Source organism: Gossypium hirsutum, chromosome A06 (assembly GCF_007990345.1).
Source record: "Gossypium hirsutum isolate 1008001.06 chromosome A06, Gossypium_hirsutum_v2.1, whole genome shotgun sequence".
In the NCBI taxonomy this organism is placed as follows: Eukaryota; Viridiplantae; Streptophyta; class Magnoliopsida; order Malvales; family Malvaceae; genus Gossypium; species Gossypium hirsutum.
Genome location: NC_053429.1, coordinates 116,876,602 through 116,896,996, shown reverse-complemented (window position 1 = coordinate 116,896,996; position 20,395 = coordinate 116,876,602). Strand labels below are relative to the sequence as shown.

General features: G+C 37.7%; 1 non-coding gene across 1 annotated transcript; it reads left to right on the top strand.

Annotated features, from left to right (window-relative positions):
• Nucleotides 1–2,880: 2,880 nt before the first annotated feature.
• LOC121231729 (small nucleolar RNA R71) lies at nt 2,881–2,987 on the top strand. The gene has a single exon (XR_005929784.1). It is a non-coding gene; the product is annotated as a small nucleolar RNA R71 (small nucleolar RNA).
• Nucleotides 2,988–20,395: the final 17,408 nt, after the last annotated feature.

The window sequence follows — 20,395 nt, the reverse complement described above, 5'->3', positions numbered from 1 at the left end:
AAGGAAGAGGGTGAGGGTCGGGGTCATTGGTTTGGAGCGAGAATGGGGAGGGGACTGTGCGCGCGAGTGTTGAAGGGAGGGGGTGGTTTTGGGTACGGTCATAAAGGGGTGTAAGCAGAATAGGGGAAAAAGGTTCTCGGTCGGGGCTGGGGGGTTCGTGTGACTAGGTGAATGGGAGGGAACAACGAGAGAGAGGCGGTTTGACAGAAGGGGAAAGGAAGGCTGCGGCGGCTGCTTAGGGTTTGAGGGTTAGGAAGAAGACAAGGGTGGAAAGGAAAAAACTAGGTTTGGGGATTAAAAAAGGGACACGGTCGTGTGAGGCCTGTGTTGGGCCATACGGTCGTGTCACACGCCCATGTGGCTCGAGTTTAGTCTGTGTTTGTCGCAAAAATTTAATATCCGTTCGCCACATGGTCTTAGACACTCCCGTGTGTCCTGGGCATGTGGCTCACACGGCCTTATCATACGACCGTGTGCTTCATTGTTCACTTCTCATATGCCCGTGTGATATCCCACACACCCATGTGTCCGAACACACGGCCATGTGGCTTGCCCGTGGAGCTCCCTGACTTATTTAAAATTTAAAAATTTAGCTCCAGGTTTCACATGGCCTAGAACACGCCCATGTGGATTTATCGTAAGCCGTGTGCATGTCGATTTTGGGAAATTTCAGCCCTATTTTCACACCGCCAAGGACACGCCCGTTTGTCCAGGCTGTGTGGGTCACTGTACCTGTATTAAAATACCAAAAATAGCTAAAATAAACTAGTTAGTGGTGTTAGTGCTTGGGTTGCCTCCCGAGAAGAACTTATTTAAAGTCTAAGATCGACTTACCTCTCATTCGTATGATCACGGCGGATCACGGAGTCGATACTCCTCTTTCTCACTATCAATTCTATTATCCACATAAAGTCTAAGTCGAGTAATATTTGCCTTAAAGTGCCGAATTGAGAATGATTTACCTTGACTGTACCGTATATGAGAACATTTAGTACCGTGAAAGGAGTCGCTCCATTGGTATTAAGCTCTGAAGTAGCAATGCGGGAGTCCTTTTCATCTAACAATACTTTATCCCCGACCTTAAATTGTTTTGTTTCATCCTACACTCATCATAGCGTTGCTTTGATTCATCGTGTACTTTTGGTTTCTCCTTGACATGTGTCTGTCATTCATCTAGTTCATCGATTTATAGTTTTACCATTCATCTAGTTTATCGATTTATAGTTTTTGTTCCTCATGACTCATTCTATTTTTGTCACATGGATTAGAATGTGGTTCCATCACATTCTTTCTAGGGGTTTCCTGAAAAGAAGTTTGAGCCATAATGTTATTCATATCAACAGAACGTGTATAGCCATCTTGCTTACTAGATAATTTAGTTGAATCACTAGCTTGGAGAATAATCGCATCATCTCCTACACGAAGTATTAGTTCTCCTATGCCAACATCAATGATAGTTCTAACAGTTGCTAAAAAGAGGTCGTTCTAAAATCAAAGGCACGTCACTGTCTTCTTCCATGTCTAGAACAACAAAATTAATTGGGAATATAAATTTATCAATTTTGACTAGCACATCTTCAATGATACCCCTAGGAAATCTAATTGTTTTATCTGCCAGTTGAATGCTCATTCTTGTTTTTTTCGGTTTCCCAAGACCTAGTTGTTTAAACATTTTATAGGGCATAACATTAATGCTCGCCTCTAAATCAGCCAAAGCACTGTTAACATTTAAGCTACCAATTAAACAGGGAATCGTAAAACTTCCTGGATCTTTCAACTTGTTTGGCAGCTTATTCTGCAAAATGGCTGAGCAAACTGCATTGAGCTCTACGTACGACAAGTGATCTAGCTCCCGCTTGTTTGCTAAAAGCTCTTTTAAAAATTTTACAGAATTGGGCATCTGTGAAAGAGCTTCAATAAACGGTAAGTTAATATGTATTTTTTTCAAAAGTTTAAGGAATTTACAGAATTGTTCATTTGTGTGGTCTTTTCTTGTCACATTTGGGCATGGTACACGAGGTTTATATTCCTTATTGACCGAATTATGCTTATTCTGGCTTACCTTAACTTTACCATTGCTTACCATAGTTTCTCGTCTCGGTCCACTTCAGATTTAGCTAACCCTTCTTCATCTCAAACAGTGATCACGTGAAGCTGCTCTCTTGAGTTAGTTTCTGTGTTACTGGGTATGCTACCTTGTGGTCGTTCAGAAATCAACTTAGCGAGCTGTCCTATTTGAGTTTTAAGCCCTTGAATTGATGCTTGTTGTTTCTTAAGCGTTGTTTCGGTATTCTAAAAATGAGCATCTGACACCGAGATGAATTTTGTAAGCATCTCTTCAAGGTTCGGTTTCTTCTCTTGTTGGTAAGGTGGTTGTTGAAAACCTAGAGGATGTTGTGGCATTTGATTTCCCTGACCACCCCACGAGAAATTGGGATTGTTCCTCCAACCTGTATTATAAGTGTTACTATACGGGTTATTTTAAGGTCTAGAATTATTACCCATATAGTGGACTTGTTCCTCCTCGGTGCTAGGGTTGAAGGATGGATAATCTGTATTGTGTACTCCTCATCCGTTTGAGTCACACCTCATCACTGGATGTACCTGAGTAGATCCATACAAACCATCAATCTTTTTCTTTAAAAGTTCTACCTGGTTAGATAGCATAGTGACTGCGTCGAGGTTGAAAACACCAGCTGCTTTTGCCGGCTTCATTCTCATGACTTGTCATTGATAGTTATTCAGTGACATCTCTTCAATAAATTCATAAGCCTCTTTAGGTGTTTTGTTGTTTAAAGTTCCAGCGGCGGCTGCATCGATCAGTTGTCTTGTTGAGGGGTTCACACATTGTAAAAAGTCTGAACCTGCAGCCACAGAGGTAACCCATAGTGAGGGCACCTTCTCAATAGATCTTTGTATCTCTCCCATGGATCATAAAGTGTTTCTAAATCCATCTGCACAAAAGAAGAGATATCATTCCTTAATTTAGCCGTTTTAGCAGGCAAAAAATATTTAAATAAAAAATTTTCAGTCATTTGTTCCCAAGTGGTGATTGACCCTCGTAGTAACGAGTTCAACCACTGTTTAGCCTTATTCCTTAATAAAAAGGGAAATAATCGAAGGCAAATGGCATCATCAAAAACACCATTAATCATAAAGGTGTCGCAGAATTCCAAAAAATTTGCTAAATAAGTGTTTGGATCCTCGTCCTGCTAACCATCAAACTGAACAAATTGTTGTATCATTTGAGTCGTATTAGGTTTCAGTTCAAAATTATTTGTAGCAACAGCAAGTCTAACTATACTCGATTCAGTTCCTGTTAAAGTAGGTTTAGCATAATCATACATAGTAAGAGGAGCAAGATCCTGATTTATTGGATTTGAAGCAACCACAGGAGGTAGCGGATTATTCTAATTTTCAGCCATCTCCTCGGTATTAGTGTGAATATCGCCCTCTCGCTCTTCCTCTATGTATGGTAGGCTTCACCTTATTTCTCTTTGGTTTCTGCGAGCTATGCTCTCGATCTCACTATCAAAAAGCAAAGGTTCTGATGGGTTTCTTCTAATCATAAACTATAAAAACATGCCAGAAGTAAATAAAATAAAATTTAATAATTAAACTAAAAAAAAATTAAATTGCAATAAAAATTAAAAAAATGGCTAAAGTAATAAAAATTAAGAGTTCTTAATATCTTAGTCCCCAGTAACGGCGCCAAAAACTTGATGGTTGTGAAACTAACTAAAAATTCGATTAAGGCAAGCGCACCTCTCGAACAATAGTATAGTTATGGTGAGACCGGGAATATAGTATCCACAAGGACTAAAAGTACTAGTAATTACTATCTTTTTATTATCTAGCCTAAGAATTAAAGAATGTTTTTAAACTAAAACTAATTATCTAATTAACTAAGATTACGATAGAGATTAAAGTTGGAAAATACTTTTTAAAAGACCGATAGAGAAGACAATACCCAAGGAAGAATCCATCTAGACTTCACTTAGTACTTCTGAATTAGACAATTTATTCACTTGACTTAATCCGTAGAAATCCCTAGTTTATGTTATTATCTCTCTCGAGACTAAAAACAACTGACTTTAGGTTGATTAATCGAAATCTCTTTCTAATTAAAACCCCTATTGTCGCATTAACTCGATCTATGGATTCCCTTATTAGATTTGACTCTAATCCGGTAGATTTATGTCATCCTATCTCTAGGATTGCATGCAACTCCGCTTAATTATGAATGATCTACTCTTAAACAGGGATTTTTTCTCCGCTGAATAAACACATCAAAAACTTAAATTAATATCCTGGAATATTAAAGCAAGAATTAGAACTCACAATTAAGAATAAGAACAAGTATTTATCATATAATTCAAATAGTAATAAGATTCGTCTTAGGTTTCATCTCCCTTAGGTATTCAGGGAGTTTAGTTCATAATAATAGAAAACATCTCAATATTGGGAAAACAACAAAACATAAAGAAACCAAAGAACTTCTAAGGAAATTGAATGGAGATCTTCAGTCTTGAAGTAGATCCTGCTTCTGAGCTAATCCCGATGGCTATCCTTGAGTATTTTTTGCCTTCTACTCTGCGTGTCCCCCCTTAATCCTCTTCTAGGGTGTTTATATAAACTTTAGAATGCTTTAAAACCCTCAAAATTAGCTTTTTCCAAGTAGAATTCAACTTGGGCTCGACAGGGACACGGCCGTGTGCCACTCCCGTGTGAAGGTGTTCAGGCCGTGTGTAATTCTGAGTTGGTTTTTAGTCGACACGGCCATGACACACGGGCGTGTGGTCTGTGACAGCCCAAAGTTGACCCTAGTCGGGAAGTGGTTACGGGACCGCTAAACCGAGTCACCGAAATGTTTGAATGTGATACTTATTGTGTAGAATATGTAATTATGAATGTGTGAAAATTTCAAGCTTCGATTTGGTTGATTGCATGTGAATTTAGTCAATAGGACTTATGTGAGAAAATTCAAAAATGTGATAGGTCAATGTGTGAGGACCTATTAGTGCATGTGGACAAAGGGGGGACTTGCATGTCAAATTTCCCCCCCTAATGAGTAGTGGCCGGCCATGACAAGGAATGATGGGCAAAACATGTCATGAAACATGTTTTGTTAATGGAAGAATAAAATAAGGAGTATGGGTAATAAAGAAATGGAAAACAAAAGAAAAAAAATGTGTGTGTAGTGTTTGTCCTCCCCCCCATTGCCGTGAGCTAAAGAAGAGAAAGGGGGAATTTTGTTCATCCTTTTCTCATCTTCATGCTTGCCAAAACTAGAAAGAAAAACAAAGAAAAATTTTCTCATCCTTTGGTTCATCCTTGGCCAAAAATTTTAAGGAGGAAAGAAGAAGAAAGGTGAAGAGATTCGGCCATGCATGTAGCTAGGCTAAGGTATGTTTGATGATGTTCCATGAGAGGCATGCATGTTTTAGTTGTTAGCTTGAGTTCTACCTAACCCATGGTCTAAATCTTGCTATGTGATGGAAATGGCACTTGACCATGGATGCATCATTCTTGGTTGATGTTTGATGTTGTGGTGATGAGGCATGAGGATGAGTTAAGATTCGGCCTAGGTGGAGGTTGTGTTAATGCCATTGCATGCAAAATATGAAGCTTGTTAATGATGCATGTGATGATGGCTTGATGATTCTTGAACCTCCTTTTTAGCATTTTTGTGTGAGCACATATGTGCATTGGTTGCTAAATGGAGAAGAATCGGCTAGCAAGATGTGTGCTAAGGCCGAATGTAACTTTGCATGTTAATGAGCAATGCATGTGTTAAATTGATGAAAAGGGGGAGGATGCTTTACTAGTGTGTATATGTGTGTATTAAGTGTTGAAATCGACCCCAAAAATGGACATGCATATTCGGCCAAGGGGAAAGAAATTAGCTAATATGTTGTGTTGATGCATGATTTTTTGCATGTATGAGACTTTAATGTCTAATGTATAAATATGGGCTAAGTGCCTTGTGTTCATCTTTTGATGCCTAAATGATGAAATCAATTTATTTGTTTGATTAAGCTCAAGAGCAAAGGGGAAATAAAACCGATAAAGGGAAGGAAAAAGTGGTTGAATAGCTAGCGGAATCGTTCGACAACACCCGAGGTAAGTTCTTGAGTAAGAGAGCTTAAATTTCGATGTGATTAAATCATGCTCTATGTGTGGCTATTGAGCCGAATGTGCAAGGACAATATGTGCCTTGAGTTTGAGTTTCGTAAACGAAAATGAAATATGAATGTGCCATGAATTATTGTTAGATGTGCATGATTAATTGAATGCTGTCCGGGCTAAGTCCCGAAGGCTTTGTGCTAAGTGAATATATCCGGATTAAGATCCGAAGGCCTTTGTGCGAGATACTAAATCCGGGTTAAGTCCCGAAGGCATTCGTGCGAGTTGTTAAATCCGGGTTAAGTCCCGAAGGCATTCGTGCGAATTGTTAAATCCGGGTTATGTCCCGAAGGCATTGTGTGAGTTACTAAATCCGGGCTATGTCCCGAAGGCATTTGAACGAGGAGCTATATCCGGTTAAATCCCGAAGGTACGTGATTTGGTAATGAATGAGCTTGCTGTAAAATTCCAGCGAATACTCGAAAAACATCCCAATATGGGGATATGTTACGTATGTGTTGAATTTAATCGAGCCCTTACAAATAAATGTTCGCTCAGTTGATAAACGAGCTATCGGCCTTCGGCTAAGTTAGTCTATTGTGTATGTGCATAAGGGTTGTTAATGTTGTGAAGCAAGTTTAATATCGATAAATTGCGTATTATGAAATATTCCGTTTAGCTAAATGTGTGATATTCTTTGTTTATGCTGGAATTCCTTGCTCAAACTTACTAAGCATAAATTGCTTACTCGTTACATTGCTCCTCTGTTTTATAGATTTTTGGTTCTCCAGCTATCGGACTCGGGATCTTGAAGTCGAAGTCGCCCACACTATCAAAGGCTCTTTTGGGTACTATTTTGGTTGAATCTTGATATGGCATGTATAGGACTACCCATTGTTGTTTTTCGAGTACTTTATGAAATGTATAAGTGTACAGCCATGCGAAAATGGCTTGTAGAAGTGGAGTATGGCATTAGACCATTCGTGTTTATGAATGTATAGATGGTTTCATGATGTAACTATAGTTGGAATGGAAGTGTTGAGCAAATGATCAGCCACTGGAATGGCTAAGTATGATCATATGTGGGCTTATGTATGACAAGGCCCTAGTTGGTCCATGAAACCCCAAATTAGGTAAGGTTTACTTTGAAAACAGAAGCTGATAGCAGCAGTGGTGTGGATTGGAAAAATCACAAGAATTCGTAGGAGTGGAATTAAATAGTTAATAAATTATGTAATCGAACCTTGATGAATCTACTTTCATATGGAAGTAACGAAACAATCATAGGAACAGTACAGTAAGAGATATTCGGGTTCTTGTGGAACAGGGCCAGAACAGTTTCTGGATTCCCTGTTCCGACTTTGGAAATTCACTATAAATTGACAAGAGATAATTAGGGGTCATACCATATATGTATGGATTCCTCTCTGAGTCTAGTTTCCATAGAAACAAACGGCATCAGTATTGAAGCTCTGTGCAGAGAGATATCCAAGTCGTAATGGGAAAAGGTCAGTGTAGTCGACTCCTGTAACATGGGAGACTTTGACTAATAAACTGTACTAATTGGCCCGACCAAAAATTCTAGAAAAAAATACATAGGTGGGGACATGAGTCTAGTTTCAGGGAAAAATCACAAAACTGATTTTCGAGTTGTGAAACTCAAGATATGATTTTTGAAGCGACTAGTACTCAGACTGGGCAGTGTCTGGAAAAATTTTTCAAAGTTTGTTAACATCTCGTGTCCGACTCCGGTGTCGGTCTCGGGTTCGGGGTGTTACATGGTCTGCCTGTGTGTATCACACGGGCATGTGGATTACCCGTGTGGAAGTGCCTAAGCCGTGTGAAACACTAAATTAGGCTCATTTTGTCTGTCTTTTTGGCCTGTTTCTTGCTCTTTTCGCCTTCCTATGCTTGCCTAAGTACAAAACTTGAATTTAAAGGATTAGGAGCATCGAATGCAATGAAACCAAGGAAAAATCATCCATAAATATGCCAAACATGGGATAAAAATATGTATATATTATGGTTTATCAGGATACTACCGTCGGATCGATTCTTCAAGTTCCTACGTGGCCTTTTCAGTACCATGGTTCCACCATAGAATTTTTACTAGAGGAACGATTTTTTTTCTCATTACCTTAACATCACGTTCCAAAATCTGAACAGGTTCCTCCTCGAATGTTAAACCCAGTTGCAACTCAATCTCGTCGATAGGAATAATGTGCGACGGATCAGATCGATACCATCTTGACATCGAGACATGAAACACATCGTGAATTCATTCTAAATTTGATGGTAATTCTAACTGATACGCGACAAGTCTGACGCACTTCAAGATATAGTAAGGTCCAATGAACCTCGGGTTCAGCTTGCCATTACGTCCAAATCAGAGAACCTTTTTCTATAGTGATATATTCAGAAGCACTTAATCACTTATAGAAAACTCAATCTCTTTACTTTTTAAATCAACATAAGACTTCTATCGATCAGAGGTGGCTTTCAGACGATGATAAATCACTTTCATAGTGCTCTCAGTTTTAGAAACCAGCTTAGGACCCAATATCCAGCATTCACTTAATTTGGCCCAACACAGAGGAGTACGACACCTACGACCATGTAAGGCCTCGTAAGGTGTCACTTGAATACTAGACTAGAATCTGTTATTGTATACAAACTCAGCCAACGGTAGATAATCTTCCCAACTACCCCGGAAGTCGATTACACAACCTCTAAGCATATCCTCTAATATTTGAATAACTCGCTTAGACTGACTGTTAGTCTGAAGGTGATACGCAATGCTAAAATTAAGTCGGGTGCCTAAGGCCTCACGAGGTTTCTTCTAGAACCAAGATGTGAATCGCGGATCTCTATCAAAGATAATTGAGACTAGAATTCTGTGTACTCTTCCAATTTTGGAAATATACAGTTTAGCTAACTTCTGTAAGAAGTAATCTGTTTGGATAGGTATGAAGTGAATGGATTTCATCAATCGATCAATGATGACCCAAACCGAATCTTTCTTAGTAGGGGTTAAAGGCAACCCACTAACAAAATCTATCGTTATCAACTCTCAGTTTCACTAAGGAATTTTAATTGGTTGAAGTAGACCGAAAGATAACTGATGCTCAGCCTTAACCTTTTGGCACGCCAGACAGTGGGACACAAAAACGACTACCTCCTGTTTCAGTCCGGGCCACCAATAGAGTTTTTGAAAGTCTCGATACATTTTGTTCCCACCAGGATGCATAACATAGGGACTACTATATGCCTCATGTAGGATCGACTGTCTCAACTCTTTATCATTAGGTACGCAAATTTGAACTTTGAAACACAACACTTTATCGATGTTCAAACTAAAATCAAAAGTATCATTCGAACCAACATATTGCAATCACTGAACTAAGAACTCATTGCCTAACTGTTTAGCTCGAATCTGCTTAATCCAAGTTAGTTTAACCTGTAATTGCGCTAACAGCCTATCATCCTCAACCAAACTCAGACGAGCTAACATTACTCTAAGATCAGTCATTGCTCTACGACTAAGGGCATCAGCTACCACATTAGCCTTACCCAGATGGTACTTTATCGTACAGTCATAATCTCTAAGTAATTCAACCCATTTATACTGCCAAAAATTTAACTCTTATTGAGTTAACAGATATTTGAGACTCTTGTGATGGGTGTAAAGGATACACACTTCACCATACAGATAGTGTTTTCAGATCTTTAGAGCAAACAAGACAGCAGCTAGCTCAAGATCATGTGTGGGATAATTACCCTCGTGTATTTTAAGTTGTCGCAATGCGTAAGCAACCACTTTACCATATTGCATCAAAACACATCCTAACCCGACGTGTGACGTATCACTCTATACCACAAACTCCTGACATGATTTTGGTTGAACTAAAATATGAGCTTATGTCAGAATAGACTTGAGCTTATTTAAATTAGACTGTTGTGCCTCAGACCACGCAAACAGAGCATTCTAACGTAGTGGCTTCGTTAGAGATGATGTAAGTAGAGAAAATTTTTCAGCGAACCTTCGATAATAACCGCCTAAACCAAGGAAAATACGAAGCTCAGATACATTTTTTGATTGCTTCCACTCAATTATAGATTCTATTTTCTTGGGATTGACTCGGATCTCTTCCACAGTTGCCACATGACCAACAAAAGTGACTTCTTGTAACCAAAACTCGCACTTACTGAACTTGACATACAACTGTTTTTCTTGGAGTATCTGAAGTACAATTCAAAGGTAATTACATGTTTAGTTTTAGTTTTAAAGTAAATCAGGATGTCATCAATGAAAATCACTACAAATTGGTCCAAGTACGGTTGAAACACCCAAATCATTAAATCCATAAACGCTGCTGGGTCATTCATCAAACCGAAAGGCATCACGAGGAACTCGTAATGTCTGTAATGAGTCCTGAAGGCGGTTTTGTAATATCACTCTCCTTGACTTTAAGTGATGGTAACAAAACACAAATCGATTTTGGAGAAAACAGAAACTCCTCGAAACTGGTCGAACAAGTCGTCAATCCTCGGTAACAGGTACTTATTCTTGATTGTCAACTTGTTCATCTATTTCTAATCTATGCACATCTTCATCGATACATCTTTCTTCTTAACAAACAGCACCGGTGCCCCCATGGAGACATGTTCAGTCGGATAAACCCCCTATTGAAAAGTTTCTGAAGTTGCACTTTTAGCTTAATCAGCTCATTCGGTGCCATGCGATAGGGTGCAATTGACACTAGAGGTGTACCAGGTAACAGATTAATACTAAATTTTACCTCCCGGTCTAAATATACTCTACGCAATTCCTCAGAAAAGACATCTAGAAATTTCTTTACAGTGCATATATCTCCCATAGAAAGCTTTGCAAGAACAGAATCGGATACGTAGGCAATGTATGCCTCACACCCCTTTCGGACTAACTTATCTGCTACAATAGCAGAGATTACATTAGAGAGGTAATATCGATGCTCACCAACCATGACCACCTCGTCATTCTCATCCATTCTCAGAGTAACTCAGTTACTTGCACAATCTAGACTAACTCGATATTCTACGAGCCAATCCATTCCTAGAATCAAATCAAACTCATTAAAGAGTAGTTCCATTAGGTCAGTTGGAAATACCATACCCTAGATCTCTAAGGGTACTCGTCTGTATACTCTATCAACCAAACTGACTGACCCAAGAGACAAATCATAGAGAACTCTCTAACATTATTTTCAGCAATCAAACCCAAATTTATAGAAACAACATTAGCTATATATGAGTGAGTAAAGTTAATATCAATGAGAACATAATACGAAACACAATGAATAAAGAAGGTGCATGTAATGACATCAGCATCATCGTTATCCTCACGGTGTACTGTCGTATAAACCAGAGTCGGCTGATGAGCCTTAGTCTGACCTGCACCTCTACCTGATGCTCTTTGTCCTCTCTCAAACCAATTACCACCTCTACCAGTACCACGAACTCTAGATGGTTGCAGAAGTAATCTTGGAGACTAAACAGAACCTGAAGTTGGAGTCTGTACTGCAGCTGGCACCTGATCTAGTCGACAGGGGCAATCTCTAACCTGATGCTTCATTGACCTACAATGGAGGCACGCTCCTAACTTTCTCTAGCATTCGCTCAAATGGCATTTCCCACAATCACTGCACAGCTGAATCTTAGTCACTACAGTTGGTGTTTAGGCCTTTGGAAGCTTATCAAATATTGTTCATTTATTAAAGTGTTGTCCAGAACTAAAGGGATCCGAATCTCTCTTAATCTTACTCTAGTCCCTCTCATGGCACACTGCTCATGCTCATTTTGCTTCACTTCTTCCACTATCTTTGCTTTGTCAACCAGAATCGCAAAAACCCGCTCCTTCTAAAGAGCTATTAGAACCCACAGATCATATCTCAATCCTTCCTCAAACCTAACACACTTGACGTAGTCAGAGGCTACTAATGTCCATGCATACCTATTAAATTGTAGAAACTCGACTTCATATTCAGCCACAGATCGGTCGCCCTACACTAGGCCCATAAACTTGCGTCGATGAGCCTCAACATAACTCGCCCCCACATACTTACTCTGGAAGGCGTTCTTGAAATAATCCCAATTAAACTATTCGGGCTGAGCACCTTGCTCAACTGTCAGCCACCACTGATAGGCTTTGTCCCAGAGTAGAGACACAGCACCTCTTAATTTTCGAGTAGGAGTACAGTCAAGATCAGTCATAATACACTCAGTAACCTCGAACCAATATTCAAAAATGGTAGGACCGACTCCTGTGACTCCCCTAAACAATTCAAGCCCATTCAATCAGAGTTATTTAGTAACCGACCCTTGGCCTCTCGATCCAAAATGGCTTCCTGCCACCCTTTTCAATGCTTAACCATGTCCTAAGATAGTGCATCGTCCCTAGCCTTTGGAGTCTAGGACTCCGTCTCAGCAGTGGGAGTACCAACTATCTCACTGGTCTTAGGTTGGGTATACTACCCATAGAGGATGACTCTACTCAAGCTCCATTTTGGCATCCTCGACGCCCCTAAGTACCACGTCCACGACTACTGCGCGAACTTATTATAGAAATCTAGCTACAATGTTAGAATGAACAGATCAGTTCAAACATCCAATAGAATGATTTCACTAGTTCACATCAAAACATTTAACCAGACAATAGTTCAGTTAATACAATCATTATAACATAAATGAAATATTTACAGGGTCAGCCTCAGAGGCTCAATCATTCACTCAAGTTTCAGTTTCTAGATTAAATAAGTTATCACCTAACTATTTTTATCACACAGTTCGAGCCCAAACACAATTCAAGTGTTGACAAACCTGACTCTAATGCCACTAAATGTAACACCTTAAACTCGGCCTAAACATCCAAACCAAGTCTAGAAAGTTACATCAACAACACTAAAACATCACATTTATAACATAGTTAGAATAAACCATTTAACACATAATATCCAACACAACAATTAAGTGAGTATGCAATCTTTCCAAACATCATAATATCTTAGAATATTGAATCTCTTACTATTAGTGTTTAGAAAAAAGATAAAAGCTTGATCGAGTCCCGTGGCATCGACCCGTTGGAGTCTAAGAACCACCTAAAATTCAATTAATAATAAAGTGAGTTGTGAACTGAATGTCTAAAATAAATTTGTTCAACTAAAACACATTTATCAAATAGTTTCCGAATTCAAAGGTCAGATCTAAAAATAGAAGAATTTCTAGTTCAAATTCCAGATAGATTAATTACAGATGCAAAAACAATTTCATATACAGAACAGATCAGATTCAGATGTATATATTTCTAACCCCCCATTCGTTACACACCATCTTCGACAATCACAACACACCGTTAAGGGCATGCAATGCCCAACTAACCCTACATACCATAGAGTGTCTGTTTGACATGTTTGTAGAAACACAGCTTAGCTGCTAGATCATAATACGACAAAGCGCCAAAATTAGAATTATACGCATGGTGGCTTAGCCTTTAATTCAGAGCAGATTACCTAATTCTTCACAATATCACAACCCATGCAAATGTAGAGTACAAATATCCACAATATGTATTCAATAATTTTAAACTGTTTCACAAATGATAACACAATTCAGTATCAGAATAAGTATCACAGTACACAAACAATTATGGTAGTCATAAGTGTAACAGCCCATTTTCAGTGGAAACAAAATGATGGTTTCGAGACCACAAATCTGAGTCAGAAATAAAATTTATTTTAAAAATATTGCATGGTCTGCATTATGATAGGAAAGATGTATAAAAATTTTGATAAAAAGTTTTTACCGATTTCATATTTAATTATAAGAAAGACCAAATTGCATAAAATGCAAAAGTTGAGTTCTAGTAGCTATAGGTATTAAATAGCTATGGAATTCAAAACTTGAACTCCTTATATGACAATCAGACCATTAAGAGAAGTTAGTAGGTATTTTTGATGATTCATCCATGGAAAATTAGAAAAAGAAAAGGACTAAATTGAAATAAGAAAAAAATAAAGATGATAATAACTTAATATCATCTTATTTCATCATCTTCCCCAAATATTTTCTATGCAAACCCTAGAAAATAGAAAAAAAAAATCAAGCAAGCCTAATTGGGTAAGTAACCTTGTCCCGTTTTTAGTAATTTTTATATTTTTGAGATCGTAATAACCTAATCTATCTATTTCGGGATTAATTTGTAAAGTTATCAAAGTATTAAAAGTTTTCCATGGATGAAAATGCTGAAATTTTGAAATTTATGGTATAAATTGAAAGATTATTAATAGATAAACAACTTTTGTAAAGTGAATTTTCATGAAATTGTGATTTAGGGACTAAATTTTAAAGATATAAAATTCATGGAAAATTTATGATTTTTATGAAATACATGATTTATAAATATTATATGTACAAATTGATTAGGTTTGGAATAAGGATTAAATTGCATGAATTTTATTTTCTGAGCCTAGGGATGAAATCATCATTTATGAAAAGTATAGGGGCAAAATGGTAATTTTACCTAGAATATGAATTGAATTGGATTGAGCATGAAATGAATTAAATTGATGATTAAATTTATTTACATAGATCCGGAAAGACCTAGTACTCAATTAGATCGATGAAAACAAAAAGTGTCAGATTAGTAGATATTTGAAACAAACAAGTATCGAGGTAAGTTCGTGTAACTAAATCGCATATATTTATATGCTTGAATTGAATATTGTATATGTGAAATATAAATTTGTTATGTATATGAAAATGATTATATATCTGACATCCTCGGGAATTGTTAAGTCCCGTTTGGATAAATGAAATTCGATGGATACAAGTTTTTTCCCAAATTGGTTGTAGTCTTGCATATGTTGCGGACACACCATAGATCGAAAGAGCATCCCATTATTAGCCCTCTCGAGCTTTCCATATATGGTTCTTATGAGCTTCCGGTTATAGCTCTTCGGAACATCCCGATGTGTTGTGATCCTACATGTGTTGTGGACACACCTTAGCTCTTATGAGCTTCTCGATTATATGATTCTTCGTGAGCTTCTTGTTAAATCTGTTCTTTGTGAGCTTCCCGATAGTGCTCGCTTGAACTTCCCGATGTATAGCTATCCGAAGCTCTTGTTATATAGCTCTTTGTGAGCTTCCGATACAATTCTTTGTGAACTTCCTAATAATAGTTCTTATGAGCTTCATGTTATATAGCCCGGATAAGCTTCTCAATAGGCTCTTTGTGGGCTTCTGAATACGGCTCTGTGTGAGCTTCTCGTTATAAGGCTTGAGAGTGTGCTTCCCGATTATGTGCTCTAATGAGCACCTCAGTATATGAATTGACAGGTCATTAATAAGTACATTTTGTGTGTGTACTACCCGGTATCCATCAATATTTTAGTGATTCAATGGGCAAAACCTCTAATATGGGAAAAATATGAGAATTAAATAAATTATATCTTGAATAACCCTAAAATACCTGAAAATGGTTGCGTGATGACCTTATTGATCGCGTTATTTCGTGATAGGTTTTAAATGTTTATAATTAATCGTTATTGAAACTAACTATTATTGTGATGTAGGCAAGTGTACCTATTGAACAGTAGTATAGTTTTAGCAAGACCGGATTGTCAAACCCAAAGGAACTAAAAGTACTAGTAATGACTGTCTTTTTATTATCTAGCCTAAGAATAATGGGGTTTTGTTTTAATTAACTAATTATCTAAACTAAGAACTCACAAAGAAAAGAATTGGGGAATTGCTTTTTGGGAAAATCAATTGACTTAAGATAATACCTAAGGACAAATCCACCTAGACTTTACTTATTATTCTAGCTCTGAATCAGACGATTTATTCATTCAACTTGTTCCGTAGAGATCCCTAAGTTATGTTATTATCCCTATTCAAGACTAATAACGTCTAATCCCTAGATTGAATAACCGAGACTTTTCTCTAATTAACACTCTAGGGTTGCATTAACTCAATCTATGGATCCCCTTATTAGGTTTCACCCTAATCCAGTAAATCTTGTCACCCTATGTCTAGGTGCGCAATCAACTCTGCTTAATAATGATAAATGTACTCTTAGCCAGGGTCTATTCCTCCTCTGAATAAGAGCTTATCTTGAATCAGTATCCTGGGATATCAAAACAAGAATTAAGAACACATAATTAAGAACAAGTTAAATATTTATCATACGATTCAGAAAATAATAACAAGATTCGCCTTTCCCCTTAGGTATTTAGGGGATTTAGTTCATAACTAAATAAGAAAACATCTCAAAAAAATAAAGAATACAAAACATAAAGAAAACCCAAAACTCCTGAAGGGGAATTGAGGAGAGATATTCAGTCTTGATGATGAATCCGGATTCTAAGATGAATCAATCGACTTCCTTGGAGTAATTCCTTACTCCCTATTCTGTGTGTCATCTTTTCTTCTCTTCTAGGGTGTATTTATAGGCTTTGGAATGCCTATGAGCCCTCAAAAGTGGCCTTTTCCGAATTGGACTTAACTTGGGCTCGGCAGGGACACGTTCGTGTAACAAGCCCGTGTGCAATTACTTCAGACCGTGTTCAAGCCTGTTAGAATGGCACGGGCGTGTGCTATACATGTGTGAGTCGTGCTTCGATTCTGGCAGATTGACACGGCCGTGTGGTCTGCCCGTGTGAGGAAGTCCAGGCCGTGTTAAGTTCGTACTTTGGCCCATTTTCTCTATTTTTGGCTCGTTTCTCGTTCCTTTCGCTCTCCTATGCTCTCCTAAGTATAAAACATGAAATTAAAGCATTAGGAGCATCGAATTCACCAATTCTAATGGAAAATCATCCATAAAATGCGTTAAACATGGGGTAAAAATATGTATAAATTACGGTTTATCAAATACCCCCACACTTAAGCATTTGCTTGTCCTCAAGCAAAATCCTCAACTCATAATCAAAATAAATTCTCCTCAACTTATAATTCTTATCGATAATATCTCAAAATAATCCATAGGTAATCATACATTGAGAATTCAACTAAAAGAACATAAAAGTTTCAAACATTCCAAGTTGAGTATTTAATCATGCAAACATAGGTGTGTCTCCGCATCTAAGTAATTACCTTTGATTCAGAATATCACAGAGTTTCACATCCTCACTAAAGATTCACTCAAATCACTCGCGGTGTTTAAGGACAATAAATGAAGCACTCAATAGTCAATAATGAAAAGTCATTACCATAGGCTTGCATGAAAATCAAATCTCCACCACTATAATTTGAGATGATACATCAATCAAAATATCTTTAGAGGGTTGTAGTGAGACTTGGTTAGGGGGTGTGGTCACATGCTGAAAGAAAGGGTTAGAATCGAGATTGAATTGAAAAATTGCCTAACTAGAAAAAGAGTTAGTCTTTATTTGCGTACAACAGAGCTTCTCTCAGATTATGAAATTACATATATGTATACATAGTTTTTTTTTTAAGAACAAGTTAAATACATACTCTAACTTATTACAAACAAGACATAGCTAAGCAATTTCTTCAACTCAAATCTCAACAAAAATAGGGATCAAATTAATTTAGGGGATTTCAACAATAATGGGTTAAGGGTCAATATTAAGGGTAATACAAGAAATGGCTTGTTAGGCTCAAGGGGGTTTACTAGGGGTTAATCGTGGAGGTAGGCTTTTCAAGGCATGAATGGGTTAATCCTAAGTGCCTTAATCATTTTGATATATCACATCAACTGGTGTGGTCTCGACATGTATAATCAAGCAAGTTCTAGAATAACAGTTCAATACTGACACACTCAAAGCAATAATAAAAATGAGCATGAAAGAATTAATAGATGGTCAAAAGGCTCAAAAATCTCACAAAAAATCATGGCTTTTTGATGTTTAGACTCGTGAATTCCAATTCAAAGTAATACCTAGACTTGGGGAAACAACCTATAATTTTAAATTCTTAAAAATCAACTTATCATGCTTAATTCTCTAATGTCTTAAAGTTTAAACAATCAATGCATAAATCCCTATATTTTAATTCAAGATATATCAATCAAAATCATAAATCAATTAAAATTTATCCTAAATATGATATGAGAGCCTTTCAAGAGAACAAGGTGATTCAGGGATTTTTCTGATAATGAAATGAATGCCCCCCACACTTAAGATGTACATTGCCCTCAATGTACAAAGATAGATATTAGAGCATATAAAATTAAGATAGGGAGAGAATTGAAACTTCATGTATTAAGAATGGATGATATTCTTGGATTGATGAGATCGAGTATTGGAGATAACTCTGGATGGCAAGCTTGACTCTGAAGGTAAGCCGTTTTTTTAAACAGGAAAACAAATGAAAAAAAATGAGTCTTAAAAACTTAATGAAAGAAAAAGAAAATAAAATAAGATAATTATTCTAGTTTTTCAAGTGGCACGGCCGGTGCACACGCCCATGTGGTTCATGTCCCATCCGTGTTCGTCGCGAATTGTGATTTCATCACACGGCCTTCTCGCACGCACGTGTGTATAGGCCGTGTGGCTACAAGATTGTGTCGCACGACCGTGTCTGGCGTGGTTCACTTCTCTCACGGTCAGGTAGGTTTGAGCACGCCTGTGTCATTCTGACAGTGTTGTCCACGGGTGCTAGACACGGACGTGTCGCGCACCCGTGTTTATTTGGCAGATTTGACCACGGCCATGTCACATGGTCGTGGCGTTTTATCGTTGCCCGTGTTTGGGGAAATCTTCTACCCTGTTTCTGCACGGCCATATCGCACAGCAGTGTTTCTATTCGTGTTGGTCACACGGCCTTAAACATGGTTGTGTGCTAGGCCGTGTGGAGTTGGGCACCTGTGCTTTAAGTACTCTGTTAGTGACCTAAATGTTTAAAACTTGAAATGTAAATAATTTAAAACTGTTAGTATTCGGGTTCCCTCCCGAGAAGCGCTTGTTTATAGTCTAAGCTCGACTGTTACCTTGTTGGTTTATTCAGGGTGATTTGTGGAGTTGTAACTCCTCTCCATTGACTTTAGAATTCTCACCATTATAAAGTTTGAGACGGTGTCCATTTACTTTGAAAGTACCGTATGATGGGTGACTTACCTCTATTGTGCCAAATGGAAGAACATATTAAATTACGAAGGGTCCTGACCATCGTGATTTTAGTTTCCCGGGAAACAATTGAGTCTTGAGTTGTATAGTAAGACAAGATTTCCAGCTTCAAATTGTTTTCATTGCTTTAAACGAACGTCATGGTGCCGCTTTGTTGCTTCCTTGTATAGGCGTGAATTTTCGTATGCATTGGCTCGCCATTCATCAAGCTCGTTCAGCTGCATCAACCTATTTTTGCCTACAAGTTCGAGATCAAGGTTTAGAAATTTAATAGCCCAAAAAGCTTTATGTTCTAGTTCGAATGGTAGATGAAAACTTTTTCCATAAATAAGTCTGTAAGGTGATGTCCCTATGGGAGTCTTAAAATCAGTTCTGTAAGCTCATAAGGCATCGTCTACTTTCGTTGCCCAGTCTTTTCTGCTTGATTCTACTGTTTTTTCAAGGATCCGTTTGAGTTCTTGATTTGGTACTTCAACTTGTCCATTAGTTTAAGGATGGTATGGAGTGGCTGTTCTATGATGAACTCCGTATTTCTTAAGGGTTTTTTCAAATTGGGTATTACAAAAATGAGTGCCCCTGTTACTGATAATTGCTCTAAGTGTTCTGAATCTCGAGAAGAGTTTTTTAAGGAAACATACTACCACTCTAGCATCATTAGTAGGTAGAGCTTGGGCTTCTACCCATTTGGACATATAGTCAACTGCTACTAAGATGTATTTATTCCCAAATGAACTGGGGAATGGGCCTATGAAATCGATACCCCAAACGTCAAATATTTCACATGAAAGCATATAGTTTGGAGGCATTTCATCACGTTTAGATATGTTACTTGTCCGTTGGCATTTGTCACATGAAGTAACATACCTGATAGTGTCTTTAAATAATGAAGGCCAATAAAAACCTGATTCAAGTATTTTGTGTGCGGTCTTAGTTCCATATAGTGTCCTCCAGTTGGCCCTGAGTGGCAATGTTCCAATATTTTTAATGTTTCTAATCTTGTAACACATCTTCTGATGACTTGATCTGTACATCTGTGAAACAAAAATGGATCATCCCAAAAGTAGTTTTTCACATCATTAAATAATCGCTTCTTTTGCTGGTGTGTTAACCCTTTTGGGATAATGTTAGCAGCTAAAAAATTCGCGATG